Below are 23,424 nucleotides of genomic sequence, written 5' to 3'. Positions count from 1 at the left end.
GGACGGAATAGCAGCTCTCATTCACAACATGCAGGACCAGACGTGTCCCCGAGAGGGTGGGCATTCCCAACCTGCTCCCTTCCCCCACAGACGGGTTTTCTTTGCACCCACGGCTGGCGAGGCAACCTGGAAAGGGAAGCACAGAGCCACCAGGAGATAAATAAAAGCCCACACGAGGTGGGGGGTTTTTGCAATTCAGGTAATCGGCGCACTGGCATAGACTGAAAGCAGGGAGGGATAGGGAATGGGAGGCACATACGGATGGGTCTTGCAGGCTGTCAGACCTGAAATGGGGTGGTTAAACAATACAACCATGTCAGACACAACGTGTCATCGCATGAATGGAGGAGAAGCGTTTGCAGAGTAGTCTCCTGACCAAAGCAGACACTGGAAGCCCTCCCAGGAGCACTACCGTGTAGGCTGTGTCCCTCCCAAGGTGACCAGGAGGGAAGATGCTGTGGTCAGTGCACAGGGCTAGGAATAGGTGACCCCCAGCTCCTGTCCCCAATTCTTTCAATGATGAATGGATCAAGCAGGAGCAAGGCATTTTGCCTCAGTTTCTCCGTCTGTAAAGAATTCCTTCTACACCTTGCAGGGAGATTTTTGTAAAGCTTAAATGCCTGTAAAGTGCTTTTCAGCCCTCGGATGAAAAGGGACAGTGGCACCTCACATCTCTGTTAGCAGTCATCCCATTTCTTCAGCAGAGAGGCAGGGATGCCAGGAGCTGCTCTGCCTGCCTAAGAGCTCCCCAGCTTCCATTGAAATTGCAGAAAAGTCTTCATCTGCTCTCCTCCCTAGAAACAGCAAATCCCAGGAGGAGAATAGATGAATATAGGTTTGCGTGCAAACCACCACAGTGTATAGAAGGGACTCTCCAAACTACCCATTTTGGGGATCATTTCTCAGGGCAACACCACCCCATCCCAACTTAATCCTCCAACCACCGTAGCAAGTGACTTCGCAAACACTGACACTCTGCAGGCCATCTGCTAGGACTCCAAAGGTGTCCACAACGTGGGAATATTCAACCTTATAGAGAAACAGAAATTAGGAGCTTCAGACTTATTTTTAAAGGTACAGTTCAAGACTAATGGTCATATTGCAACTTTGCATTGTGATATTTGAGATCCACGTGTGAACTCATGACAGGATCAAATCACAACGTAACTGTCGAGTTGCCAAGCTGAGACTAACATGCAACATGCACATTAAACAATTATATCTGAAGGAGATGGGACCAGCTGGTGCACTTTAGAGCCATTTTACTTGTTTAGGGGGCAGCCTGAGCAGCCTTCCCTTAAACATGCACTTGGAGGTGAGCTGCACTTTGGGAAAAGCAGGGCTTATAATAAGAAGATGGCATCAGCGAAGCCACAGGTACATTTACCTGGTGTATTGCAACCAGAAGCAAGCCCTGGCGATCCTTTGAGCAGATAAAGCTGCATAGCTGTGGTTAGCATGCTGAGATGCAAGGTGCATTAGCTCATGCTGAGTACTCCACTGAAGCAGCCTCATGGCTTTCAGACCAGCTTTCATCCACCAGCTCGGATGGAAGGTCAAGGGAGCTTCTACCTGCAATATATCATGAAGGCATTGCCCACGTCTCCTCCCTGCGAGCCTATAAATCCCCTGCTCCTCATCCTTCTTTTTTCCCCTCTCTGTAGTGCAGGTTCTTTTGGGAGGTGGGGACGGATGACACCAAGTAACACCTCATCACCACTAACACACACGCACACAGAGGGATGGTTCACCAAAGAAACCACCTCTTCCCTGAGGAAACCATACATGGCTTCACCTCCCAGGAGCATCCTCCGGGCAGTCATCCTTTCCCTGCTGCACCTTGTGGAAGCGGCAACAAAAGTGCAGCTTCTGTCAGAAAAACGACTGTTACCAAAGGACCCCTTCTCACCACCGAGACCTGCTGCCTCTGTATGTGCCCAGCGCTGCTCACCCAGATACATTTTAATGGCTCCTTGGTTATGCAGTACCAGCAGGAATAACTGAGCTGTTCCTCTTCTGGTTCAAATTTCAACATCAATAAAACACGTCCTAAAGTAATGCCTATAACCAGCAGCACCAGCCCTTTATTCAATACTGTAGCTCATGCCCTGGCACGAGGACCCAGGCATCTCCCCAGGTCCTCCAACTGAGATGGTTCACCGCCTCCTTCCCCACCATCCCAGGCAGAACACCGACTTCTCCAGCCTGAGGGACCCCGGGCACGTGCTTTGTTCTTTGGTGTGGCAGCACTTCTGTGGGTAGGCAAGCGTCATAACCTCAGTGTCACTGATGGACACTTAAGCCACAGGTCCCTAAATCCTCTTCCAGACGCAACTGGGAAACATGAAGGAAAAGCTAGCAGCACTCACCCTGCTAAAACTGGCATTACCAGCGGTGGGGTGAGAGCAGGAAAGATGCTTTCTTGCGTCCCAGAGCCCTGCATGTGTTGGTGACACAAAGGCACGAGGTCTGCTCCAGCGGCTGGGTGACACCGGCAGCACCATGCAGCAACCGCTCTGCACTGAGCCTCGTCACCCCATTTTGTGTCCCCTGCGGAAAGACTGCCATCAGCGCTGGAAAAAAAGGGGGGAGATGTTTCCTTGCTACTTAAAACATCTGACAACGGTAGGCATGTCACAGTAATAATGTGGATGTTGGAAAAGGTGCATGGGAAGGAAGCAATTTGTTGCCCTCCCCAAAATACGTGGTCTTGTAAAAAAGGCACAGGAAAGATCAATTTCTCCTTTGATTCCAGGGAGGCAGACTGATAACGAGCAAATGCAGGACTCGAACTTCTACCACATGCACACCAGCATTGGACATGTTGTTCAGTAAGCCAAGGCCAAAGGAGAAACAACTGGTTGTGCTCCCCTCCCTGCACTGGTCCTGCTCAGCCCCCAGCACCATCCTCTCTACACCTCAACGTGGCATAGGAAGAAGATGCCAAGATGCGAAGCAGAAATACAGCTCTACCACTCCAGAATGCCCCAAGCTGGGCTGATGGCAACCTGCAGGGCCCTGAGGAGGAGTGGGAAGACATCAGGTTTCAGCGAGTCTCTCCTCTCCCGAGTCACTCGAAGGAGGAACTCTGCTTTGGATTCAGTCCAGCCCAGTGATAATTTCTAATCCAGCAGCTGAAGGATTACAGAAAGTTAGAGGAGACAGATGGCGTTGCAAAGATGGAGAAGTCTTATTGCTTGGCTGCAGCCTGTACTTCCCAAGGTTACGGCCAGGATTTCAGAAAGATCCACCCAGGGCTGGCCACCCCACCGTACCAGCGAGGTGCCGGCTCAGTGTGGGAACAGCAGAGGCTGCTGGCAGGAGAGGTTTGCAGATGGGATGCAAGGAAGAAGGATCCCTCCTCTGCACAGCCTCACGGGGCTTTCGGTTTGGGACCCGACAGGGAATAAGGATATTTTACATCCATCCAGCACTTTGCAGAGGCACGAGCCCCGTTAATTTGCACACTGCCTCCCCGCACCACAAGCGACTGTCACCCTTCCCAGTTTTACCTGCTGGAAAACAAGGCACCAAAGTGGCAGAGCTTAAAACAAAGCGATGGGGGCTGCCCCAGCTCCCTGCAACCTGCTCTGGGGCACAGCGGTCACACCAAGAAAACTCACATGCCAGCTAGCACCAACCTTGCTCCCAGCAGGGCTGCAAGAAAAAGATGCTTCGGTCTTTGGATCTTTGTTTTTATCAGTTTGCAATAGTCTGGGGCTTAGGTGAAAGATTTATGCATGGATAGGTTTTTTACATCTGCTTTTTAAATTCTTTTTAAGACACATTAGAAATATTAGGTCTCAGCTTCCTAATTTTTGCCAAAAACGTCTCCAGGGAGCTAATGAAATAGTCACATCACAAGCAACAGAACTGAAGCCTGAGCCAGGGAACTGGAGGAACCATTGAAAACTCACCCTCTGCTTTATGTTAACACTTACTTAAGCCAGTTGCCTGACAAATGCTCGTGAGAAAAAACTGTTTTCCTGAAAGCCAATACAATTTTCAGACAAGGGTGAGGAAACTTCATGATACACCTTTCCAATCTTCCCAGAAGCCCTCCAGGAAAACCCGGGAGACAGCTTCCCGATATTTCTCATGTGAATAACAAGTAGAGAAAAGAACCAAAACATACTCCAGGGGATTTCAAACACCCATGGATAACGGCACAGTCATCAGCAGCGCTGCAGTAACCTCCACAAACCAGCAATGGATCAGTGAAATGTGCAGAAGTCTGACAAAAGAAACATCTCTGCTTCTAATGGCAGTATATTTTTCTTTTTATGGGACACCTTTAAAACAAGGCAAAGCGAACAAACCTGAGTCACGGCACTTGGTTCTGCTTTTAGCTCCGTCCAGGCTGCGCAAACCTTGGCAAAATCTCTCCCCTTCCTACCCCCTAGCCTTGCCTGCTGCCAAACAAGCTTCTCAGGGACATTTTTGAGGCCTACAGATGAAAATGTATTTTGACGGGTCCAGGACGAGTAAGTGGCACCCCCTAATTTTGTACTGGCATAGCCAGGACATAGGTTCCCCTTCCTGCCCACTCCGCGACATTGCCAGTCATGTCCGGCACAGGGGTGGCACAGGTTTTTTGCACAATTCCAAGCAGCTGCAAACCGAACATGCACCCGTGCCCTTGATTTAATAAATAAATAAAGCTCTAGAAAGCCCACGCAGTGCTCCCTCCCCTGCTTTCAAAAAAAAAAAAAAACCAAACCAAACACCTAAAGCTCAGTGGACCAAAACCCAAGTGGTGAATCTGAGCGTGGTCCGAGGGCAGGCAGCGTTTTATACCTCCGTCTTCTGCTTCAGTGGAATGTGCTGAGGGCATTATTTACAGCAGAGGCATTGTTGCACACCAGTTACTCTTTCTGTGGGAGCTGTGGAGGCTGCAGGAATAATGAGATAATTATCCCCATTATTCCCAGCAATGGTGGGAATGAGACCGCCTTTGTCCCACGCTCCAGACTGCACCAGCTCGGGTGGTTTTGTTCTACCAGCCACCTTCACGGAGGCTCCCAGGACATTTCGGCTGAGGCAGCGCCTGGTTGCACATGCGGGGGTACAAAGACCATAAGAGACCGTGGATATCCCCACAGGGCAGAAATCTCCCCCCCCCCCCCCCAGGAAATTTCAGCCTACCGAGAGTCCAGCATGTCCCCGCTCCCCTCAAAACACATGCCGTGCCCTACTTGGGTGAGGATCGTCGGGAAATGCAGACAGCAGATGGGAGGGAATTAAACTCAGATTGAAGAGAGACTCAGGCCCCCCAGAATTGAGACTTATTCCTGGCAACACACAGCTGAAAAGCACTTAGATATCAGCGGTCCTTGTTAATTCACCAGAGGGTATTATCCAGGCTTGTTACAAGATTGATGTTCACCGTGGTGCAATCGTTAATAGTTACCCTCAGCACTTGGCCTGGATAGGGATGCAAAATCTAGTAGCCAGAAGTTGTTTCTCTTCCTCACTTGATCATTTTGCTGATCCCTTGGCCTGAGCATAATGATCAGATTAGAAGGCTTTTTTTTTTTTTTTTTGGCTTCTTAGTCTCCTTAAACTAGATTCACACTTCTGTGGGCCACTTGTCATCACTGCCAGGAGCATTAATTAGAGCCGAGGAGAACCTGCGTGACCTGCTGCAGCACGAAAACGGCATCATGGAGGAGCAGCGACTCCAGCAGAAGGCTTGAACCAGGAGCTCGACAGAGCAGCCAACCTCCCCGATGGCCCAACACACTCAACGGCTCCACGTACATTCAGGGAGTCAAGAGACCGCTGGAAAGCAAGAGGAAGGTAGTGCAGTCACCAAGCCTGAAAATCCTTAATGCAAAGTTACATGCTGCACTGCTCCGCCTGTGAGTAGGCTAGATGGGCCCTTCCACCCTAACCCTTTTCACCATCCCGTAATTTCAGGGAAGACGCAGGATTGTAGGCTTCATAGAATGCAAAGTAACCATCATTAGGTAACACCTTTCTGCAATACTCCTTTTATTTCAGCGAGCGCTGCAAGCACGACGGCTTGCTGCTCTCGTATAGGCGAAGAGCTCAGCAGCGGCTACCTCTCACACTCGGCAACCCTCGAGGGCTGCAAGGTTATTTGCAAAGGGTTGCCATCCTTTGCCTGTTCTCCACCACCACGTCTTCTGGCTTTCGCCAAACCCCGGCTCAGAAGAGCCCCTGGGGGCCCGACGGCCGCGTGGGGACGAGCACAACGAAACCGGTCATCGCGGGGCCGCACACAACAGTTGCATTTACTGAGGTGGTGCCTGTGACTTGTCGAAGCTATTTCAGTTGGAAAACAAAAAGCCTTTTTTTTTTTTTCCCCACCCCTTGTTTTTAAATGGGCACCAGGCACGTGAAAACGATGCTGGCTTTGCACGCAGCTGTAGCACCCGTGCCCCGTACCGCCGGCAGCAGGAAAACCGCGCGCTGTGGGACCCACTGCGGTGGGCACAAACCCCATTTACACCCTCAGCTGCCTGGAAGGGGCGAATATCCTTGGGGATCCTGCCTGCTCACCGGGGAAAGCTGCTGGGCACCAGGGTCTCAGGCATCCCATTACTGGGGCAGCAGAGGAAGGGAGGTGAGGAGTGACTGTACACAGCAGCAAAGGGGAAGCAGAACCCAACGATTTTTGGCAAATAAAACACACAAGCAGAAAAACTGGACAAGGCGCGAAGATGGTGAAAGGGAAATTAATTTAAATAGAAAAGGCATATCTGCTAGCACTGAAGTATTCCATCCTGGCGCACACAGGTTTCCCTGTTTCTCTCCTCCAGAATGACTCATGACAAAAAAGTCTGTTCTTTAAGAAATCCAGGTAGTAAGTACTTCATGAAGGAAAAAGACATGGAAGTTATGGATGCCAGGGATGAAACAGGAGGTGAAAAATCAGAGCTTTGTTTCCACTCCACTTTTCCCATCTTCTCTGCCACTAGCCGATGCCTAGGTAAAGCACCAGCCTGCACATCCCCTCCCCGGGCTGCATTTAGTCTCTTTCAAACTAGGTGAGAGTCATCAGCCTTCCAGCTTGATCCTGGCAGGAAAATCCAGCCCCTGTGCCAGGAAAGCATCAGCCAGGACACCTCTTCCCTTCAAAACCCTTTTCTGCCCCAGCCCACAGCCATGCTAGCCACGCGAAGCCGGGCTGCTGACCTTCTCCTGGCACAAGCCTCTCCGCATATTTCATAAGGGGATTGTTGTTTTCTCGTGGGTTACACGTTTAAGAACATTATATTTGGAGCATGGATAGAAAGGATCTATTTAACCAGATCTTTTATTCCCTCTCTTACCCACACGTACACACTTGCTGCTCCCCCACGGCCAGCTCTCTGTGCACACACACACTCCCCCCATGCATGCCTTTTGGCTGCCTCTATCACACTGGGTTTAATTAAACACCCTGGAGGCTTGTTTCTAAACCCAGATTATTGATAGATTTTTTTTTTTTTAATACCCTGACTGCTGCAAATCAGAATGAAGTGAGGCGAACAAAAAGATTCAAGTGGGAGAGAGGGAGGGAGAGATGGGGGAGCCCAGCAGCGCTCAAATCTGAGCAGGACAAGGACATAGGCTCCGTTTGGAGCAGGATGCAGGAAAACACAATGGCAGTCTCCGAGGAAGTCCAACTGTGAGCACCCTGCCAGTCCTCGGATGAATTGCATCCCAGCCGCTAAGAAGGAGAGACTGGAATGGACCATCAGGGTCACCAAATGCAGCACCGTGTAATTGCTGGCAGTCTGGCAATGGACATTTTGATACAGAAAGGCCCCACAAAGAGTAACTTCGCCCTCCTCCTGATGTCCTGTGTCCCTGACAGTAGAAGATCCAAAGCTGTAACTACAGAGTGCCCAGGAACAGAAGAGCAGACGAAGTGCTCCACTAACACCCTGCAAGCAATGCTCTGCTGTGCGTCTTCACCATCGGGAAGAATTCATTGGGCAAAAACGCCCAGAAATTTGAAAGACTGGATCATGCCCCAAAGTACAGAGGAGGGGAAAAAAACCAACCAGATTACAGCAGATCCTGCCATGCTGATCAGAGAGAGAAATGCCCTCCTGACCCTACACAGATGACCAACAGGCAGTCTGCAACATGAGATTAAAGCATGGGCAAGAAAGGCTAAGCTTATGAGTATTGTCCAGGTAAACTGAAAATGCCTGGAAGGAAATCCCTCCAGGGATGCCAGCACTCAGGCCTGAAAGATCCTTTCATCTCCAGTTGGTTCAGGCTTTCCTGCCTAACTGAAGATCTGGTTTGCAAGACACCTAGCGCAAATGACAGTGAGATGAATTGGGTGTATTTTTTATTCCAAAAACCCACCCAGGATTTATGCTGGCTGCTAATCCTCATGCTGGATCCAAATCCAATGCCCCTGCTGTTGCCAACACTGAAACAAGAAAAAGGTTTTCCTTTGTGAGAAGGCAGGAAAAAGAAACCACGATAAATCACATGCCACTGCTGAATGTCTCTGGGAGAGCTCATACCATCCCTGCAAAGACACAGAGGAATGAGAATACTGGGCTGGGGCAGAAAGAGAGAAACTCTAGCCCAATTTGGCAGCGCTGGCGATTAGTGTAGCAGAAAAAGCGCTTCATTCCCACGCAGCAGCTACTGCTGTACGGGCCAGAGGGGCAGGTGAGGAAGAAGCTGCAGCTCGGAGCAGCCAAGCCAACACGTAGCCAACGCCAGTAGTCTGAAGGCTGCAAAGAAGGAGTCTGCCAGGGGTCTGCCCCTGCTCTGCCCACCCCGTGACTCCACAAGTCTGACTCTCCCAGCTTGCAGCATACTTGACCTACCTCCTGGGTTTCTTGCCAGGCTTAACTCAGCATCTGCAATGGCCCATGATGAAAAGCGCTGTCTAAAGCAGTGCAAAGTACTGCAGGCACTGGTTTCTGACGACACTTGCCAACTGTTTTACCGCATCGCAAGGCGGACAAAGGCTCACCGCACACCGAGAGAGCCACACACGCATCGAGACTCAGGCTCAGCCCAGTCCAGCACCCACGGCAACAAAAGTCCCGTGCCTGAGTCGACGCTGGTTTTAGTGACACAGCACAAACTCCAGTTTACGCTTTAGCTAGGGAAAAAGTCTTTCATACTAGACTGCACCTTATCCTCAGACAGCCTTCTTGTTCCTCCCACTCCTCCAGAGAACATGCTTCTGCCGTGCAAAGTTTTACGTCTTGAAATAAATGGGATGGCTTTCTTGAGCACAGGCGCAAGTCAGAAGCGGCACCTGCGGGACCTGTGCCGGGGCCAGAGGGAGCATCTCATCTTACCCCTCAAAGGAGAGCGGAGGATCTCTCATCGCCATCGGGGCTGCCCGGGGGATTAGCCCACAGTTGTTCGTCTTTGATGTGAGAGAAGTCAGGCATGTGAGCCCAGCTCAGCGTGCAGGGTACCCTCTGTCAATCAAAGGACTGAAAGCTGTAGCAATCAAGGCCAGAAAGCGCCTCAGCTGAGCTGAGCTATAACCGGTAACTACAAAACTCAGCAACATTCCCACTTTGTAGTCTTGTACAAGCTCAGAGAGAGACCTTAAGCTACACACACACACCCCCATCCCAAATACTCAAGGAATCCCTGAGTAGGAGGACTGAAGTCTAGGTTCCTGCAATCTACTGGCTTGGGATTTCTTGTGCCTAATAATCTACCTAAGTTCACGCTACAGAGCTCCTTTCCCTCAGTGGGGTTATTAACTTGGTTTCCTTTCTTAATCTGGTTGTGTGTTTTGATTTATTCTAGCAAATGCAGTATTTTGGAGACTCCTGTCAAACAGGGCTGAAATGGGCCAACAAGGTAGAAAGCTATAAGGTTGCACTGTCTGCTTCACCTTCACCATCCTTCCCTCCCAGTAAAACTGGGCTAAAAACACATCCTGCAAGTGCACTGTTCAGTTACTGCACCCAGAAAAAACCGAGAGCCTCAAATCCTGTCTGAAATGCACGGTTTGGGCTAAGCAGCCCTTCCCGTTCTTGGCTTCATTTAGGCAATAGATTTTTCAGGACTTTTAAATAACCTTAAACATTTGAAGTGAACTGTATAAGAGATTATTGATGTGCCTTTCTTTACCTGACTTAACTCCTGAACCCTTCCTACCTGGCCTAGGACACACAAGCCATTAGGATGCGGGAGCGCAGGCAAGAATAGAAGGGCTGCAGTGGCATGCCGAGGTACCACTCCCCACCAAAACCATGGGTATAAGCCCAGGTTTTATAAACCCAGGTTTAGGCTGAGGCTGGCACCTAGGCTGTAACGCCAGCTGCTTCACTGAGCAAACCCACATCATCAGGCTCCTTCCTAGCCCTGGCCCTCGCTCCATTCCCCCTCCTCGGTCGCACCGGGTTTGTGTCGGATCACCCCTGCGGCCACCGCGCAGCCAGGGATCAGCTCCCACGATGGCTGCACAAAGCGTGGATGCTTAAGCTTCTTCCACTGCAGTTCTGGGGCCTCCACAGGATGAGCTGGGATTCAGGGTCAAAGTGTCAGTAATTCCTTGGTAAGCACCCAAGTGCTCCAGGGGGGCCAGTAACCCAAGATGCAGAGCCTGCTGCCACTCCTCCACGCCGCCCAGCAGCCGCTCCTCGATGCCCAGCCACTTCACAAGCCCCACCGATTTTCAGCAAGGCAAAAAACCCGAAGGACGAAAGCTTAGTGAGCTGAAGGTCAGAGCTAGACACATCCTTGCCTGACTCCAGAGGGGGCAGAGATCATGTCGTGACATGAGGACACCGCTCCTCAGGGCATCAACGAGGAGAAAGGGGCAACCTCCCGGTAGAGAGCGGGAGCTTCAGCCCAAAACCCCACACTGCCCTTCTCCCATCCAGAGGGTCAGGTACGAGAGCACAGCCGCCGCAACCTGGTCTCTGCGTAGGCACGCGAGCCCGAGGTGAAGGCAAAGAGCAGAAACTATTTCAGGTTACGTGACCCCATCTCCACCAAATAGGATTGCCACGCACAATCCAATTGGCCGAGGTGGGTCACGGCACTGAAAATAGTTTTGTACTCTTGCCCTCTTAGCTGGTAAATAGCTTTCAGCCCCTCAAAAGTGCTGAGCTGCGCTATGCTTTGGTGGAAACAGCTCGCGCAAAAGTGAGATGGCTCGAGGAGGGGGAAGGGGAAACCTGGGCACCGGGTGAAATGCTGCTGCGGCATGTTCAGGTCAAAAGGACAGCCTGAAAGGAGCCATTTGAAAAAAAAAAGAAAACACAAGAAATGAGTTTGAAGTTGCAAACCACTTAAAGTTTTATCTATGATTTCTATTTAGGCACATCTCATACATAAAGCCTCCACGGTTAATGTGGGACTAGGACCATAGGAAGCAGCGTAGGACAGAATCTATTAGCACACAGAGCCCGGCCCCCATCGTATAATCCCTTTCACAGACAGATTGAGATTTATCTTAAAGACTGTATGGGTGTTTTGCTCTTGTTACTCTGCTTGGGAGCTTCTTCCCAAACTTCCCTGAGCTAATGGTTTGAAATTTTGCTTTTAATTCCCAGACTAGATTACCACAACTGATTTATAGGAGCCTGTACTGCTGCCAGCACCTTCCCTTAGCCTTAAAAGGCTCTTCCCCCATCACACTGTTTACCTGCTGACATATTTACAGATCACTCTCACACTCCCACAACCATTTTCCTCAGGCTAAACAGTCCAAGCTCTTCTAATCTCCCCTTGTAGGACAAGCTTTCCATTACCTCATCATCCTGACAGGCACCTGCTTCAGCACAAGCACAGCTCCTGTTTAGCAAGATCAGCTAAGAGGAACTCCTTCTGCCCAAAGGAGGAGATGAGGTTTTGGGAGGTTGCTTTTTTGTTGTCGATGATTGGTTTTTGTTGGTTTGTTTGGGTTTGGTTTTTGTTCGGGTTTGGTTTTTTTTTTTCTGAACAAACTTTCTCCCTTTGTGTTTTGGTCCCTAGATTTTTCAACATCAACACTTCTGTCTTCTCTGATCCCAGGGGATCTTTAAGCCCTTGAAAAGCTCCCTGCACTCAGCTGTCAGGACAGCCCCACGTACAGCCCTGTCCTCACCATGGGCATCAGGATGATGGGAAGGAGGGGCTGCCGCTGGAACAATTTAATTTCTGCTCTCTGGCACGGGCGATTCAAACAGCAGTGCCATTCCTAGCTGCCAGCACAGGGCAAGAGAAAAGTGTGCTCACAGCAATACTGAACAGGAACCTTTATCCAACCAAACCCACCAGGACGGAGGGATGAGTGGGGCTCAGCAAGGCTGTCTCCCTCCTCCTGCCCCTGCTCTGCCTCGCTCTTCCAGGACGCTCGCGGCACTCACTCCCTCCTGCTCCGTTCCCATTAGCGTGGGATGATGCAACCAGACTTCTACTGCAATTCGCTGAGGAACGCTGCCGTCCAAACTGATGAAACAGCAATTCAGCAGAGGATGCAGGAGGCACTTTAGAGAAGTGGCAGTGACACCAGACAAGCTTTCACCACATTTATCAAAGTGCCTGCAGATTCCGTTTCAAGGCGGTAGCGATACTCATAAATAATGAGCAGAGCTCCTCTGCATCTAGAGCATTTTAATAACTAAAAGTGTAAAAAAGAAGCCTAAACAGCACAGTTAGTTCTGCTCCTGCAACCTTTTTGGTCTTCTAGCAATATATATCAGTGATTTTCTCCTTTTTAGTCCCTGAAAACATGAATCTCCCTGGGTGATGCCCCTTTAGCACAGACGCGATCTTTCATATACAGAGGCCATGCTACTGCGCTGTTACTGTTAAACGCAGAGCTTTATGTTTGTGTGTGCACGTGTATGTGATTGCACTCACCAGCTGCTTGCTCAGGCTTCAAGCACAGAATAAACCAGCCCAGACCCTTCCCTGCACACTCTAACTTTATGCACACTCTCTTCCTTCCAATCACTACTGGGTTTGAGAATAGCATTGGGGGGGGATCTGTTTCCTGTTTCATCCCCTGATTTTAAGTTCTCATGAAGAATTACAAAGGAAAGAGCAGGAAAAAATTTCCTGAGACCCAGCTTGGCCAACGTCCCCCCTTCCAGCCCCCCACAGCATCCCCACTGCCCTGCCCATAAGCCAATTTAAAGCACAGATGACAAAAAGCTTAGGGGTCTTCCAACACAGGCTCGGAGGGCAACGTGGAGCCCACTCACAGGAGCAAAGCGATCTTTCCAACACCACGTTCCCTTACGCACCATTAAAACACAGCCTGACCTAGTAGGACAGCGGGATGACAACACGCGTACGCACAGCAGCACAGGCATACGCTGCCCAAAACACATCCCAACTCCGCAAGGATGCTCTTGCCAGAGCACTCGCGTCTCCGGAGGTCCAGCACAGTTCTGGCATCGTATCCTGCGACCAGGCTCAAACAAGGTGCACCGCTACAAGCGTTGCGCTTTATTCAGCCTTCGCGAGTCACCGGGAACAAAATCAGGATGGCTCGGTCTCTGCTGCACGCCCCGCGGCGCCTGCCCTTTCACGCCCAGCTTGAGTGATGTCCACCGTATGGCACAGTAAGTATGCCCTCTCCGCTAATGTGATTCACAGCCTAATTAAACCCCTGCAGAAAGAAGACATTTTCTCCGCGACTTGCTGCGAGTTATTTGCACAGACTTGCCGAAATGCAGCGGTAGCTGCTGCCGCAGCATCCTCTCCGCAAAAGAGACAGGAAGGTGCCGCGGGGAGGGAAATGGCTTCTACTGGAATAATTTACTTTGCTGATGAATACTTGGAAGCGCCAGCCCACCGGAGCTTCCCGGTCCCCCCTCTTCAGCGTGGCAGGCAGCAGGAGCCGGGAGCCAGCCAGCTGCCAGGGTCCCGGGTTTGCTGGAGGAATATACCTGCTGTGCTGGTGGGAACCCACCTCTCCTTCCCAGGCTGTTCAGACAAACGTATCTGAATCTAAAACAAGGGGCACACTGTTACCAAACCCACAAAACTCTGACAAACGTAAGCAGTTTGTTCTCCCCTCGCCGCCCGCTCACAATGGTAGTCACTGCGGGTCATGCGGGAAAGCAAAAGAGGGCAAACAAACAGTTCCCAGGACCCTTTTCCTTTATGGGTCCAAAAGGGACAAAAAACCCCCAAGGAACAAAGCAAGTCAGATACAAGTGTCACAAATTATTTTTTTTAAAAAGTATTAAAAAAAGGAGAAAAATAAATAACCTGAATTCAAGTGCCCAGTTATTGTGCAGCTGAAGAGTCTGCTCCTCTTGGGAAGCGCTTCCTTTCTTAGTGAACGTGTCCTGCTGAATTACACAGAGATGCTGGTGAAGGGATGCTCCCTTCCCAGCAGGTGAAATGCAAGTTCAAAGTCCTAAGAATTCAGAATGCAGCTGTCAGAGAAAACACTGAGCTGTTTCCAGGACCATATTTACAGCTGGATTTAGAGGGTTTTATACAGTATTTAGAGCTACTGTTGGGTTTGGTTTTTTTGGGGGGGTGACTTCTGCATTTCTTTTTACTTAATTGTGAGTCATCAAGGTGATAACCATGTGCAGAATGGTTTGTAAAACTGAAACGCAACAAGCTGAACTATCATCACAGTCTCATAGCTAAATGCTCCTAATCTGGAAATGAAATGCCAAGGATTCTCATAGTAACATTATCTCAGCATTTTACATACCCAACATCCAGCAAAACAGTCTTTGAAAAAAACACAAAGAAATATTTATACTGAAAATACAATCTTCTCCAAGCGCAATGAAGACAAGATAACATTTGCCAAATGTCACAATTTAGAAACCTATTCGTCTGAGACATTAATGTTACGGTAACACAAGCATGTATATTTTTCTCTCCCTGAATTCCCCACAACCTCCACTATTAAAAAAAATAAAGGATCAGTTCAGTTAAGTATTATCAGTTACGTGTAACTGGAGCTGCTCAGCTTGAACAAGTTCCACAGGCTTCACTAGTGTAAACTCTGTAAGAGGGAGTGCAGCATTTAAAAGCTACTGGCAAGAAGGTCCCCTCCTGCAGAGTTTACGCACTCCACAGAAGTACAAAGATTTCGACAATCTGTTGGCTATGTTAAAACTTGCCTAAAGTTTCCATACTGAAAATTGTCACAGGAGCCCGAGAATTCCAGTGGGACTCAAATTTATTTTCCTCTGGGCCCCTTGCGCTTCATCAAGTTGGTAATGTTAATAGAAGGTCTGATCCTGCTGGGCTCTGAGCATCCGCAGTGTTCCCTGGGCACATCCACAGGGACTGTCAGCTATCGTAGCTCCTCCAGTGAAGTGCTGAGCATAACAGCGTACCAGCCCCTATAGCCTCAAACAGCACCGAGTGCTTCACTTCCTCGAAACGTGCTGCTACTAACACTAATTTGTATACATTTTTTTATTCAGTTTGTTTCCTGTTCTTTTTTTTTTTTTCCCCTTTCTCATGGGAAAGAGCAAGAAGGGCTCTTTTAATAAAGAAAATGTGACTGAGTTTCTACATACTTAAATTTCATGCTTTCATATTACAAATAACCCCTCCCAAAAGATCAAAATAAAGGCACCATCCTTCCCAACCCCACAGCACCTTCTTCTCAGAGCATAGTGATACCACTCCATCATAAAGACACACACACACACAAATGTTGCCAAATCAACAACTGGAAATTCCCTCCTCTAGGCTGAGACCCAATTGGGAGACTCCATCCTAAAAAGAAAGCCCTTCTTACTCATCAGGGGTGTATGAAAGCTGAGAGTACGATGAGTTTGTCAGTGCTAATACAGGCAGCCAGAGGACTTCTTGTAGGAGGAGGAATCATCCTGCAGTTATGCCACCAAGCTGGGAAGGTGACGTGGTACCTCTCCCAGGTACTGCCACCAATTTGCTCGAAGTCTGCGCTAATTGTTTATGTCCAGGTGCTGGGAATATTTCAATGCCTAATTCCTGAAGTCAGTGGTTTCTAGGACAGCAAGCGAGGAGCCTCCACACCTCTGTAGGTCTGTCTCGTACTCTCCCTTCTGCCCCTTGACCCATGGGCACAGGCAGGCAGCCACATCAGCCTGTCCTTCGCACGGGGCTGGCTCCACGACAAGGGCATCGGGGTAACCGAAAGCATCGCTCGGATCACCTACCCCCAGAGCCTGGGGATCAAAAAAAAGCTGAATTTCCAGTGCTTCCGTTGGCAGCAGAGAAGCAGTCGCCAATCTGCTCCGAGCCTCCACCACCAACCCGGATGAGCCCCATACTCCTCGCAGGACTCACCGCCACCCTCGTCCTACCCTCCTGCCAGAGCTGGGGTGGAAACGGAGGGGGCGAAGGCAAAACCTCCGGGCCCCTGCACACGCTTCACCGTTTGCATGCTGCAGAGGGGTGCAGCTCGCTTTAATTAACATCTTCGTTAGCAAGGGGAAAACAGGACTGCAAGAGCTCAGCGCACAAGAGGGCATCAGTGGAGGACAAAGAGTACTCGGTGGAAAAAAATCAAGAAAGAGAAAGAGAGGCGCAGCTAAATTAAAACTTTAAGTGACCAGAAGCAAGCATTACCTTTCCTTATCAGCAATTTACCCATACTGACAGAAGAGAAAGGTTTCTCATTCTCATCTGCTGTGAACTAGCGATTTAACACGTTGTAACCGGTTTTAGTGGGCTTTGTTTGCTGCCAGCCTTGGCAGAGGTCTGCCTGGCCTCATCACTGTCCCCACACTCCAGCTGGCTCTTCCTTCGGCAGCGGAGAGGGAAGCCTGCTCTGCTGCTGCCCCTTCTGTGCCTGCTCTGCAGAATTTAAATGTCATCGGTGTGACACTGTTTGGGGAAAAACACAAACAAACCTGGAGTCCCTTACCTCTACCCATAGAGGGGAAAAAAAAAAAAAGAAAAAAGGAAAACCATTCAGAAAAGCAGCACCTACAGTCACTCTGGCACATCACAACGTTGGGAGCTCCTTTGTGGCTTTCCAGTTGGGACTCCTCGTGCCACCAAGAGCTCCTGGAAGCTGAAAGCAGCAGGAGAAGCAGCCAAGCTCTCCCACACCTCGCTAGGGAGAGGAGCTTCTTTGTGGCAGAGACCAATCTGTCATGACACCTGCACCAGCATCATCTGGAGGGCAAGCTCCAAAAAAATTAGCAGAGGGGGCTGTCAGCCCTCATCTGCATCTGGCTGCAGTAATGAGACTCCAGCGCTTCAAACCCAACCAGATCGCTGTGGGGTCCCGCGTGGGGACACGCTCGGCGTGGTGGGATGGGGCAGGAGGGTTTGGTTTGCTCAGGCTCAGAGGTCCCAGGGCAGGGGTTTAGATGTTGCTCCTCTGTCCTGCCTTTACCCTGAAATCTCAGAGGTGGGGAGTCAGAGCTGCGTGTCTGGAAAAAAACACCAATACAGAAAGCTACCTGCGTGGCAGGATGTGTTTTTTTTTTTTAGAAGAAAACATCAGGGATGAGGCACAGGTCTGCCTCTGACCTGAAGCATCGGCGTGAACTCGCAAGACAGGAGCCCTGGGCATGACGCGTGCTCACCCCCGTGCATCATTCCAGCCTTTGGCAAAGGACCCTACTGCATCCCCCATCCCTTGCCGCCACTCCAGTTTGACTTATCCCTCCTTTTTTTTTATTACCTCGGCACCACACGAAAACCAGCTGCGAGTCAAACAAGCCTCTGATAAACCATAAAGCCCTAAGTGGGGACAGGCTGGGGCCGCTTAAAATGAGTGGCATGTTGCCCAGGGCCAGGAGCCTGCCCCCCACCAGCCCGGCGCCCGGGATTTCGGCAGAGGGGCTGAAAAGCCCCATTGAGGACGGTGGGGACGTCAGGGCTGGCTGAACATCCCGTCCACGGACAGTGGGCTCCTTGTTCGCCAGGGAAGCCTCAGCAGAAAGCCTGCTATTGAAATGGAAATCAGGGCCTCGCACCCAGCCAGGAGGAAAAGGAGGAGGATCGCCGGCTCTTCGAGGCCACGGGGAGACTTCGGATGGGGGAAAGGATAGGGGGGAGGGAGGGGATGGAGGAGGGGGAGATACGCTTCAGCACGCACACTGCACAAGTGGATGGTGGAAGGGGAGAGAACAAAAACCCTTTGGGGGAATAAAGGGAATCCAACCTCCCCGGCGAGGGTGAGGGGGGCACTGGGTGTAACTGCTCAGCTCTCTTGCCCCGTGAAAAGTAAATTCGGTAAGGTCAGGCATCTAACATGCCTGTGATCCCAAAAGCACATCCCAAACACAAATGACCCACATTACCCATGGAGAAATAACAGCCCCAAGGAGTAAGGCCATGTGCCTACAGAATTGTAGCAGGTCTGGTACAGAGACATGCTGATAACCCCGTGCAAAAATTATCGAGTCCCAAGAAATTTCTCTCTCTTCTTCAAGCAGAAGAACCTGTGAATCCATCCCTTCCTTCTCACTTTTCTTTTTCCTGGTGGAGGGGTGGAACAAGGCTAGAGGATGGGGGTAGTATCATCAGTAATTTGTGCTGGATCATTACATGATAGCACGCCTTTCCAGGCTGCAAGAAGATGCAGTGGCTCTTCACACAAGCCATCTGAGCAAGCAATTCAGCAATGGAATAAATCAAGGCAAACCCTCAATAAATTAAACCTGAATTAAATTAATTAAGAGGAGACATTATGACTTCAATCACAGGAAATTCTACAAGCCGACCTGTGGCTTTAATTTCACAGCTGTGCTTGTGCTACCCTGTGGTGCTATCAGTCTAAATTAATTCTAGGTAGAATCATAGAGTGGTTTGGGTTGGAACGGACCTTTAGAGATCATCTAGTCCAACCCCCTGCCATGGACAGGGACATCTTTCACTAGACCAGGTTGCTCAAAGCCCCATCCAACCTGGCCTCGAACACTGCCAGGGATGGGGCAGCCACAGCTTCTCTGGGCAACCTGTCCCAGTACCTCCCCACCCTCACAGTGAAGAATTTCTTCTTTTTATCTAACCTAAATCTACTCTCTTTCCATTTAAAGCCATTATCCCTTGTCCTATCAATACATGCCCTTGTAAAAAGTCCCTCTCCAGCTTTCCTGCATCCCCCCTTTAGGTGCTGGAAGGCTGCTATAAGGTCTCCCTGGAGCCTTCTCTTCTCCAGGCTGAACAACCCCAACAACAGCCTGGGAGGGAGAGGCTGTCCTACAGAGTCCAACAACCGAGGTCCAGGCTTCTCTCCTCATCCCAGTCTTCATCCTGGATCAGGCTTGACCAGGCAAGGAAACATCTCTTCCCCCAGTCTTGATGGCACCCCACTCCCATGCACAGTTTCTCTGGGCAGGACACTGGGAAAAGGACAGAGCCTAAAAATGACCTTTAGCTTGCACATTCCTTTCTCAGGCAGGAGCAAAAACAAAGAGTTAGGTTGGTTGGGTTTTTTTTATTTTGGTGTTGGTAATGGGATAACAGACTGGGACTTACTCCAAAGTTCAATTATTACAGCACCACGATCACAGGGCACGAGAGAGAACAAATGATACACTGAACTCTGACCCTTAATTGGGCTTGCCAGGAACCCCCTGTGTCATCCACAGGAAAGATATTCAAAAGGGAAGAGTAGAAAGCAAGAATCAAAGGAACAAATGAAATGGGGGTGCGTGTCCTGCCCACCTTCACCCTTCGCTTTAGAAAGTAATTGCTCCCAAGGTTTCCCATTTGCTCTGTTTCTTAATAGGCAACAGGACATACTTGGAAATAAAACTATGGAGAAACACAGGGAAGGCTTCACATTTGCCCAGAAACCTGGCAGTCTCCAAACCCCCCCAGTAAGTAAGAAAGCCTTTCTTTAAGCCATTAAGATGAAGCGCAAAGTGCCATGGACAGACACAACAGAAATGCATCTTTTCAAGGCTCACCAGGGTGGGAGGGAGATTGCTTTAGATTAAAATGCTACACTTCCACGTTGGGAAAGACTAATGTGTTCTGCAGAGCAATAAAACCTCTCTCTAGATGCGTATCGGCCCTCGGAGTTAAGAGTCACTATCTGTGGGTTTCTCACAGCACCAGTCCCATTCATACTTTCAATAGGGACTCACACACAGCTAAAACACCTGGAGACCAGAGGGCTGGAAGGGGAGGATGCTCTCCTGTTGCCATTGACTTTTGTAGGAGAAAGTGGTTCAGTTACTCTCCAGGTAACGCCTGGTGCCCATTTTAACCGTGATTCCTTCACAATACATAGTTTAAAAAATTACTCTCAATTCACAATCGGTTTGAAAATGATTTACTCTCAATTTGCAATCTCTTGGTGAATAATTTAAGGAAAAAAAAAAGCTTTCTATGTGAGAGAGTGAGTTAGAGAGTTTGCTTGCACCAGCTTTTTTGGTCGTGACTGGTAACCTCGATCACAGGGTGCTGGGTCCTGACACAGTCTGAGAGCAACGGGCCAGGAAAGCTAAACAGAAAATTTTCTTGCTTGCTCCCAGGAATGCCTGTGCAGTGAACAGCCATCTCCCAAACACTCGTGCAATTGAACCTGCCTGTACAAAGACTTAGGAGCAGGTAGATGAGGACAGTAAGGAATATTTACAAACCCCATTCAGTGGCAGGAGGCCAGCTCATTAGAGTTGATAAGGTATGGTGATCTCAGCACATGTTTCACAGGCCTTAGTGCCTTTTCTCTGCGATGGAGAAGCAGGAGCAGGGAGGGAGGGAGAACACCATGCCAGCAACTGTTACCAGCACTGTGTTTGATCAGCCTCCCCTTTCGCTTCCAAGGGACCTGCTGCAGCCCCAGGCACCACGTGAGGCAGGAGGAAGGTGCTCTGGGAATTTCGGTCTCCCTCCTGTCTGCCCACCTCGTGCTGTACAAATTGCTCTCTGCCCAAGCTCTGAAAAAACACCACAATCTATCTTGCTTCTGAACAAGGGCTTTGAGCAAAAGCCTTCAAAGTTAGTGTAGGTTGGGGACTTAAGTTCAGGTAGTAAGAGTGAATCAGACCAACCCTTTCATGTCATAAAGGAAGGGACACCTAACTTCTTGGGGGTTCCTGCTTCAGCAGGACCAAACATCTTCAGCACCTGCTTTGGGACTAAACTTCAGCCTCCCAAGAAAGCAGCTTATCGCTTTGAAGAGGAGGTGATGGTTCCTGATGTGCCTCAATACAAATGTAGGTGTCCAGCTTTAGGCACCCAAGTGTGGTATATTTGGCCTAATTGAACTGGCAGGAGTCCCACCGTGCACCTTGGCAAAAGGCTGGGTTAGACAGCCTCCACAGAATACACATCACATCCAGCCAAGAGACTCAACTTCCACCCTTCTAAATAAAAACAAAAGCAGGGAAGAGCACTAATGTCCAAAGAGCATCTTTTGACCACTGCCAGGGAAAGCAGTATCCCCAGCTCACTGGGTGGCTCCTCTTCCCCAGATGCCGCGATGCTGGGAAGAGACTAGAAGTGCAGGTAACACGGCACACGTAAGCTCACCCACCACTTTTGGCAGTCCTTGCTGCCAGAGACCCCAGCTGCGATTCCTCCATTTGGGTAACAAACATATTGCACCCACCACATGCAGATATTGGGGAAATTCAGTGCCTATCACTTTCGCATCCACCATCCTCTCCACATTTTTCAATCATCAGCTGAAGCCATTTACTTTCCTCTAGAGTCATCTCTTTCCTTTTCCTTCCTATTTTATTTCCTGAAGGAAGAAACAGACTCTGCCCATACTGCCAGCAACAACGATTAAATACCTTTACTGCCAAAGTCCTACAATGTTTTGCTGGATGGCGTCACTGCACCAAAACTCTTCTCCTGTTAAACGGGACAGCAGCAAACCTCAAACAGGCAGTGAATGACCACCACACCAGTAAGTGCTCAGCGCAGAAGTAACAAGAGAAATTTCAGCAATATAACATACTTGTAGGGAAAGGACAAAAGGGGCAACCTACTTTGCAGAGATTTAAACTCTCTGGATTTTTTTAAATTGATCACTGTTTTTACTAATATAACAATTATTAATAGTTATCACTTCATTATGTTAATTCACCTCCTTTTTAACCCTTGTTGTGTGAGTACCAGCCTTCACCACAGTAGTTTAAGCAAACTGTTGAATCACTCAAGTACCAACACAGCTTAGGTATTCAGCCCAGAGGCTGCCAGAAAAGCAACAGCACCAGACACCACATACACACTGGCACTGCTAAAATATAGCTGACCATGTACTAAAACAAAAAATAGAAATATCATGTACTTTCGTTTGCTCCTATTTCTTTCAACCTCCAGGATAGACAGAAACTGAGCATATATTTAATCCTCTGTTTTACTGACTTTACACTAAATGTGTGACTGCCGCTTTTATTTGTGGTATACCTTCAAGTCCCAGTGAGAATATAGAATCGCTGAGTCCCTGTGGAGGTTTAGGGTACTCAACAGTATAGCATCCCACATCCTTCACAAGCAAATTCTTCTAGTTTTTCAGTTCCTCTGGGATGGGACGCAGGTCTGCTTGCCCAGCCAGTCCCGGACTCATCCTGCCCCTCTCCTCCGAGCCTCATCAGGCGCCGGGGTCCCTCGCAAAGCACAGCCCAATCTCAGTCCAATCGATTGAGACTCTCCCAGTCTCAATCCCTCTGCGTGACCATTGTCCCCCACAGGAGAGGCTGAGAGAGCTGGGACAGCTTGAAGCAGAGAAGTCTTAGAGGACTCCCCATCGATGTGACTCACCCCCAGTGAGTCCCCATCTCCATCCAGTCCCATTTGGCTCCCCTTCTGCCGTTCTTCCCCCAAATCCCTTGGCGCAGTCCCGCTCCCACCGCGCTCCTTTGTCCCCAGGCATCCCCTGCCTTAGTCACCTCCCTGTCTCCTTGAAGATGAGCAGGGTGGCTTGTTCCTCCATCACCTCCAGGTATGACAAAGGAAATCCCCCGAGCAGGTAAGGGAGACATGGACCTGCATCCCGCTCCTACGGCTGGAGACCAGCCCCAGCTCAGCTCACAGCATCTCCAGGGGAGGACTGGGTTTGTCCCAGTACCTGCTCAGCGCGGTCTGCATGCTGGTGGGGAGCACGAGGAACAGCCCCATCACACACAGCAGCTGCAAGGGGGTGAAAATTCAAGGGCTTTTTCTTCCTTGCTAAATTCTACAGTGCATCTGCTGAGCGCATGGAAGATCAGATTTGATTTTTCAAAGGCTCTTTACCTAGCCAAATTCAGGTAGATTTTCCTCAAAGGTGGCAGAAAGCACACCTGTGTCACACAGACCACCCTTCTGCTGCGTTTCAAGGTCTGGCTGCACAACATGGTAGAAAGGAAAAATTTTTTTACTGAGAGGTTTGGCAAACATTGGAATGGGCTGCCCAGGGAAGTGGTTGAGTCACCATCCCTGGAGATATTCAAAAAGCGAGTGGACAGGGTACTTAAGGACATGGTTTAGTGGGCTTGGTTAATGGTTGGACTCGATGATCTTGAAGGTCTTTTCCAACCTAAATGATTCTATGATAAAGGTAGCATCCAAAAGAAAACATTTTCCTTCTCAAAAATGCAGGAACCCTTTTTT

General features: G+C 49.5%; 1 protein-coding gene across 2 annotated transcripts in view; it reads right to left on the bottom strand.

The window, feature by feature from the left end:
• The window catches only part of IGSF11 (immunoglobulin superfamily member 11), a 109,312-nt gene that overhangs the window by 66,720 nt on the left and 19,168 nt on the right, over positions 1-23,424 (bottom strand). The gene's annotated exons all lie outside the window — the stretch shown is intronic.

This window comes from Aquila chrysaetos, chromosome 7 (assembly GCF_900496995.4).
Source record: "Aquila chrysaetos chrysaetos chromosome 7, bAquChr1.4, whole genome shotgun sequence".
In the NCBI taxonomy this organism is placed as follows: Eukaryota; Metazoa; Chordata; class Aves; order Accipitriformes; family Accipitridae; genus Aquila; species Aquila chrysaetos.
The sequence above is the reverse complement of the archived record's forward strand: the minus strand, read 5'-3'. Positions and strand labels throughout refer to the sequence as shown.